The sequence below is a fragment of the Myotis lucifugus genome, unplaced genomic scaffold (genome assembly GCF_000147115.1).
Source record: "Myotis lucifugus unplaced genomic scaffold, Myoluc2.0 scaffold_86, whole genome shotgun sequence".
NCBI lineage: Eukaryota > Metazoa > Chordata > Mammalia > Chiroptera > Vespertilionidae > Myotis > Myotis lucifugus.
This window is the reverse complement of record NW_005871134.1, coordinates 2,800,065-2,805,819: the sequence shown is the minus strand read 5'-3', so window position 1 is coordinate 2,805,819 and position 5,755 is coordinate 2,800,065. Positions and strand designations below refer to the sequence as shown.

Below are 5,755 nucleotides of genomic sequence, written 5' to 3'. Positions count from 1 at the left end.
ATGCAATTTGTTTCATCTGGCTTCATTTTATGTCTAAACAGGAAAGGAACTTACTAAACTACACTCATGACAAGGAAGCCAAATTACTTGTGTGCAGCAGAATGTGGAGTTGCTAGGTAAGGGTGAGTTAATGGGGCTAGGCCTATGCAGCACAGCCATATCAGCTAAGTGCCAGCTTCAGACTGCTGAGAACACATGGGCCAGGTCCGGGTTTAACCCTGCTGTTAACTACCTCTGTGACCTCGCACAGGTCATGGCAAGCTCTCTGCCTCCTGTGTGGCAACTATCAAGCAGACAGGAAAAAAGAGACAATGGCTATGAGAATAAAAATGTGAAAACACTTCAGAAATTATATTCTATTTAAATTATTTTGTTATAAAATCACTTTAAAATGTGAAGCAGATTATTGATGCTGTTATGTTGGTCCTTCATACAATAACCAAAGTCATCAAAAGGCCCTTCATAAATATTTCTGTCCTCAGGAACTCACATTCTAGTGGGAGAGACTGGCATGTGCATAAATCACTCTTATACAAGGTAAATAGTGGTAAGTACTGCAGGAAAGGAACAAGCCAAAGGCCCTGGGGACACGGGAGTCGGGAGATTAATTTCTAATAGGGCGATCTGGAAAGGTTTCATGAAGGAGATAGGATTTGGGTTGAGCCGTGAAAGCTTGGGAGCGCTATGATTTATACTGTCTTATCTCGTGGCTCATGGAGCACAAGGAGCTTTCTCCTCTCTGTTAACTTTGAGCTCCTGAAGGAGGGGGACATTGACTTTCACCTCTCATCACCAGCTCCCCAGCATAGGGCCTGGCCCCCAGGCAGTGATCCATACATGTTGAGTCCAATTAATAATGATAGCCCTAGCCAGTTTGGCTCAGTAGATAGAGCATTGGCCTGTGGGCTGAAGGGTCCCGGGTTAGATTCCAATCAAGGGCACATACCTCAGTTGCAGGCTTGATCCCTGGCCCTGGTGGGGAAGGGTGGGGTGGCAATCAATCCATGTATGTCTCTCTCTATCTCTCTCCCTCCCTTCTTCTCTCTCTAAAAATCAGTGGAAGAATGTCCGGGTGAAGATTAAAAACAAACAAACAAAAAACACAATAAATAATGATAGAAGGAGGAGGAGTCATACTCATAATATCAGTAGAATTTATTCTTTATAGAGTTCATGTTACGTTTCAGGTTATTTAAAACATCAAGGTGCGGGGGAGGCCCAGCAGGTCCAGGGAGCACTGCGCTGCAGGTGCATCTGAGGCAGGGACCCAAGAGCCTGCACCTCCTCCCAGGCTGAGCGAGTCACCTGGCCCACGGGGTCCTGGCTGAGGCCAGAGAGATTATGGACAGGCCAGCACCCGAGCGGCTGCGTCTCCATGACCTGCATCTGGTGAGGAAGTCGAGCCCTGGGTGGGGATCACCTCGCAAAGTCACGCCCGCCTGGGCTTGGCCACTCTGTCCTTCCTGTCTCAGAGCAGATGAGCTGGCGCCTGGCCTTAACTTTTCTCAGGACCTGGCAGGACAGAGGCTGGGAAGCTTCTTTCGCCTCCCGACTAGGTAAGTCGACTGCGGGCGGCCTCAGTTTGAGAGGAAGTCATAGTGCTGTGGGTCCGTGTGTCTGTGACGTCAGGGTTTTGTGGGAGATGGACTGTGATGTCACAGCAGGCTCCGGACCTTAGCGCCAAAGGAAGTTCAGTCTCTTGTCGCGAGGAACCGCAGTGGATTTGAATGGAAAGTTGTTCAATATTAGCATTTTATAATTTTAATCTTTCAAAAAAGATCCGACCCATCTCAGTAGGAGAAGCTAGCCTCTTCCATTACTGACTCCAGCAGGAAGCTGGGAGAGGCGTCCTCCGTCCTTCTTCACTGGCCTTGACTTGCAAGAGCCTCTGTCATGTACCTTCGCCACATTGGAAACTGCCTAAGAAACCGCAACCTGTGGAAATCATCAAGGAAACCCCGAGAACTCCCATGAGCCACCAGGAGGCTATGGGGGAAAAAAAAGGCAAAGATAGCTACATGAAAGCCAGTGTCTTTCCTTCCACCTCTCGTGGTAAAGCATCATCTCGAAAGCCTTTTGGGGTCCTTTCTCCAAATGTTCTGAGCGGCATGAGAGGGAAGAGCCCTGAAGAGAGCAGCGTGGATGCTCAAACCAAGAAGAAGGCACCATCGGCAGCCATCCACCAGGACGAGGAGGGGGAAGGGCCGCTGGAATGCCTGGCACTGGTGAAACCGGGAAACACCAAGGAGAAAATCACATTCTTTGCAGCCCACCGGGGCAGGAATAGGATAGGATCTATGAAAATAAAGGGCTCCTGGGATATGGATGGGAGAGCTACGAAAAGAGGGAGACGATCGGGGACCTTAAAGAAGCCAGGATACAGTTAGAAAGGATGAGGGAAGCCAGGGCCGGTGCTACAAGCCTGAGCCTTTTGCGTGTAGCATTGAGCATTGTGCACTATGAGAGTGACAGTGGGGCCGGCGTCTGCGCTCGGAGGCCTCTGTCCGTCACCCAGATGGTTGCCTTCCTGGAGCAAAGAGCTGGTGCTGCTCTGCGGGCCAGTTGTGCTAACTCCCCTGCCCATCCAGAGCTGTGCCTCCAGCCTCTGAGTCCTTTTTTGCCCCCGGGGCTTGTGAAGAGCCCACAGAAAGGGGAAATCCTGAGGTTGGTGAATCCCAGAGAGAGCCAGTCCGCGTCCTGGACATGGTAACCCGGCTGGAGTCGCAGCGCCTGAAGCGGCAGAGCCAGCCAGAGCCTGGGAGCCTCCCTCAGAAGAGCAGCTTCCCTGGGAAGCGGGTGCTGCTTGCACATGGCACTCAGGCTTGGAAGCACCTAACACTCGGGTGAATTCTCCTTCAGGGTCTGTACCTGTGGGCTGTGGCCCGTCAAGAGCTGAACACTGTTCTCAGAAGGAGAAGCAGTCCTGGGATGGAGCTGCTCCCGGCTGTCCCTCAATGCCAGCAGGCATGAGTTCCCCCATGGGTAACGCAGAAATAGAGCCAGATCAGCAAACTGCTGTAAAAAAAACAGCAATAGGCACGATGCAGGAATGACAGAGGGTCTTGAGTCACCTTTTCCTCCAACTCAAGCCATCAAGTCGCCCACAGGTGCCGTTGAATGCATGAGGAGAGAGCTTGGGCCACAAGATCCTAAGCAGAAAAGAAAGGAGTCTGTGTGCATTGGCCTCACTGTGTCCAAGGTGCAGAAGGGCCAGCCTTCTCGGGTAAAGCCCTGTGAAGACCCACTTCCAGGGAGGCTGTTTTTCTATTTGCTGCCTGGTCAGCACCATCCAGACTGTTCCTGGTTGAATGAAAGCACAGCACAAGTGTCTGCGGAGGCCAGCCGCCTGATGGTGCTGCTGAGGGAATGGTGCCCCTGTGGAGAAAAGCGTTGCAGCCAATTCATATGTCCCAATGCCAGTCTCTCCCGTGGGAAGTATAGTACCGGTGCATCAGGCCTCCAGTTGGAAGAAGCAGGGGTCTCATGACTTTCTGGAGACCAGGTTTAAAACCCAGCAGCTTCTGGAGCCTAAGCCATACATGGCTTTCCTGCCCCACCATGTTCTGGTGAAAATCTTCAGGTTTTCAGGGAAGAAAATCTTCAGGTTTCTTCCCACCAAGAGTTTAGTGGCTCTTAACTGTGCCTGCTGCTATTTCAAGTTCCTCATTGAGTACTACAACATCAGGCCAGCAGATTCTCGCTGGGTTCGAGATCCATGCTATAGAGAGGACCCTTGTAAGCAGTGCAAGAAAAAATATGTGAAGGGGGATGTGTCCCTGTGCCGGTGGCATCCCAAGCCCTATTGCCAGGCATTGCCCTACCGGCCAGGTTACTGGAGGTGCTGCCGCTGCTCTGAGAAGGACTTCCCTGGCTATAAGCTTGGGCTTCATGACAATCACTGGGTCCCTGTTCGCCAGGGCTTTCATCAGGCGATCCATAAGGAAGCAGGAGGGACTGAAACTGAAGAGGGATACTAAAGTCTATCCGAGAGGCAACCAATTGATTGATTTTTAAAACTGTAAATTACCACCTAGATATCCCGGTTAAGTAAATGTTGCCTCTCAGAGCCCTCACCCTAGGAGAATCTGTGCCAGTTTTTGCAGGACTGCCATTGCTTGGGTATATTTTCATTTACAAGCTGTACAAGAAAACTGGTCTCATTGTTTTATACAAGTGCCTCCCATTTGAACCAGGGTGGCAGCCTGCAGTTTGATTCACTTGGCCATAACTAATTATGCCTGTTTTTGTTTTTGTTTTTCAAATCAAATCCATCCTCAAAGGATGGAGACTTGCCACCATCAAGGATGTTCAGAAAAAGTCACTGTGGACTGTGCAGGCAATCCCCATAAAGCGGTTCCAGAGATGTTTTGAGCACTGGCACCATATTTGAAATAAGTGAGTAGTGTCCTATGGGGAGAACAGCAGCCATCTTGGACGAGAAGTGTGCTTATGGAGGAAAAGTCAAGCACCTTACCTTATGCCTTGTGTGCTTGATGCAGTGAGACTGCTGTTTGTGGTTGGAGATGGATGTCATGCCCTGTGGTGTTTACAGTGTGTATAAATGGCTGTGTCCTCATAGGGCTGTGAAAGTGCACATTAAACCTGAGTAGCGCCTTTGCCTTAGATGAGCGCCCTCGGCCCCTCTGTAAATAACACTATTAAAATCCAGTTGTGTAGAGTGGACAGCCGACTGAACAACATAATCACCACAATGCAGCTAAGATAGTGTTGCAGGTACAATTGGGTGTGTGTTTTGTTGTCTCAAATTTGTAAATCCTGTGTAAAATATGAATGTTTTCCAAATAAATTATGAATGTTTCCTGTTTCCTATGTAATATGTGAATGTTTCTGAGAAGAAGCTCTAAATAGTTAAGCTGTTAAAAAGATACCAGATAATAGTTTAACGAGACAACCTTAAAATTAGCATAGAGAAAAATTCTTCATTATATTTTAGTGCTCCCACAAGAATGAGAGATTATCTAGTCAGATTATAACATTGTGTTTTATTTATTCTGTTGGGTTATAATGTTTTTGTTTTTTAATTTCAATAAAAACATGCATCTTAAAAAACACACACACATAATCTCATCTGACCATCCCAGCAACCCCTGAACAAGCTGTTATCATTACACCCCATGCCCCACCTCCTGTTTGATAGATGAGGAAACTGAGGCCCAGAGGGAGTGCTGTCTGCACCAGGCCCCACACGAGTAAGTAGTGTGACTAGGTTCACTCTCAGGACACTTGACCTTGACATAACAGCCAGAACATGAGAACAACATTCCTGGAAAAAGTCTGAGAACAATGAATTTTATGACATTTCTGTTGGGAAAAGCTTCGAACCTAACATATATATATATATGTAAAGCTTTCCAGAGAACTAGTAGGCCACATTTCTATGTTGAATCTTTGACAGAATTCCTTGTTCTCCAGGAAATCTCAGTCTTTGTTCTTATGGCCTTCAACTGATCGGGCGGGGCTCACCACATTACAGAGGTCAATCTGCTTTACCCAAAGTCAATTGATTGTAAATCTTAATCCCATCCACAGATAGAGACCTTCACAGCAACATCTAGAATTTGTTCCACAACCGGGCACCATTGCCTAGCCAAGTTGACACATAAAATTAACTATCACAAGATGTAGATAAACAGGGACCCTAAGAAAGTTTTTAATTTAAGCCACTGTACCCCTGTACCCATCCTATTGTTTTGTTGTTTTTAATTAGCACTTTTTAAATGCATGAGAGTAAAAA

At 47.8% G+C, this 5,755-nt stretch overlaps 1 pseudogene; it reads left to right on the top strand.

Moving 5' to 3' along the window:
• The first annotated feature begins 1,341 nt into the window (after positions 1 to 1,341).
• LOC102434619 lies at positions 1,342 to 3,977 on the top strand (annotated as a pseudogene).
• Positions 3,978 to 5,755: the final 1,778 nt, after the last annotated feature.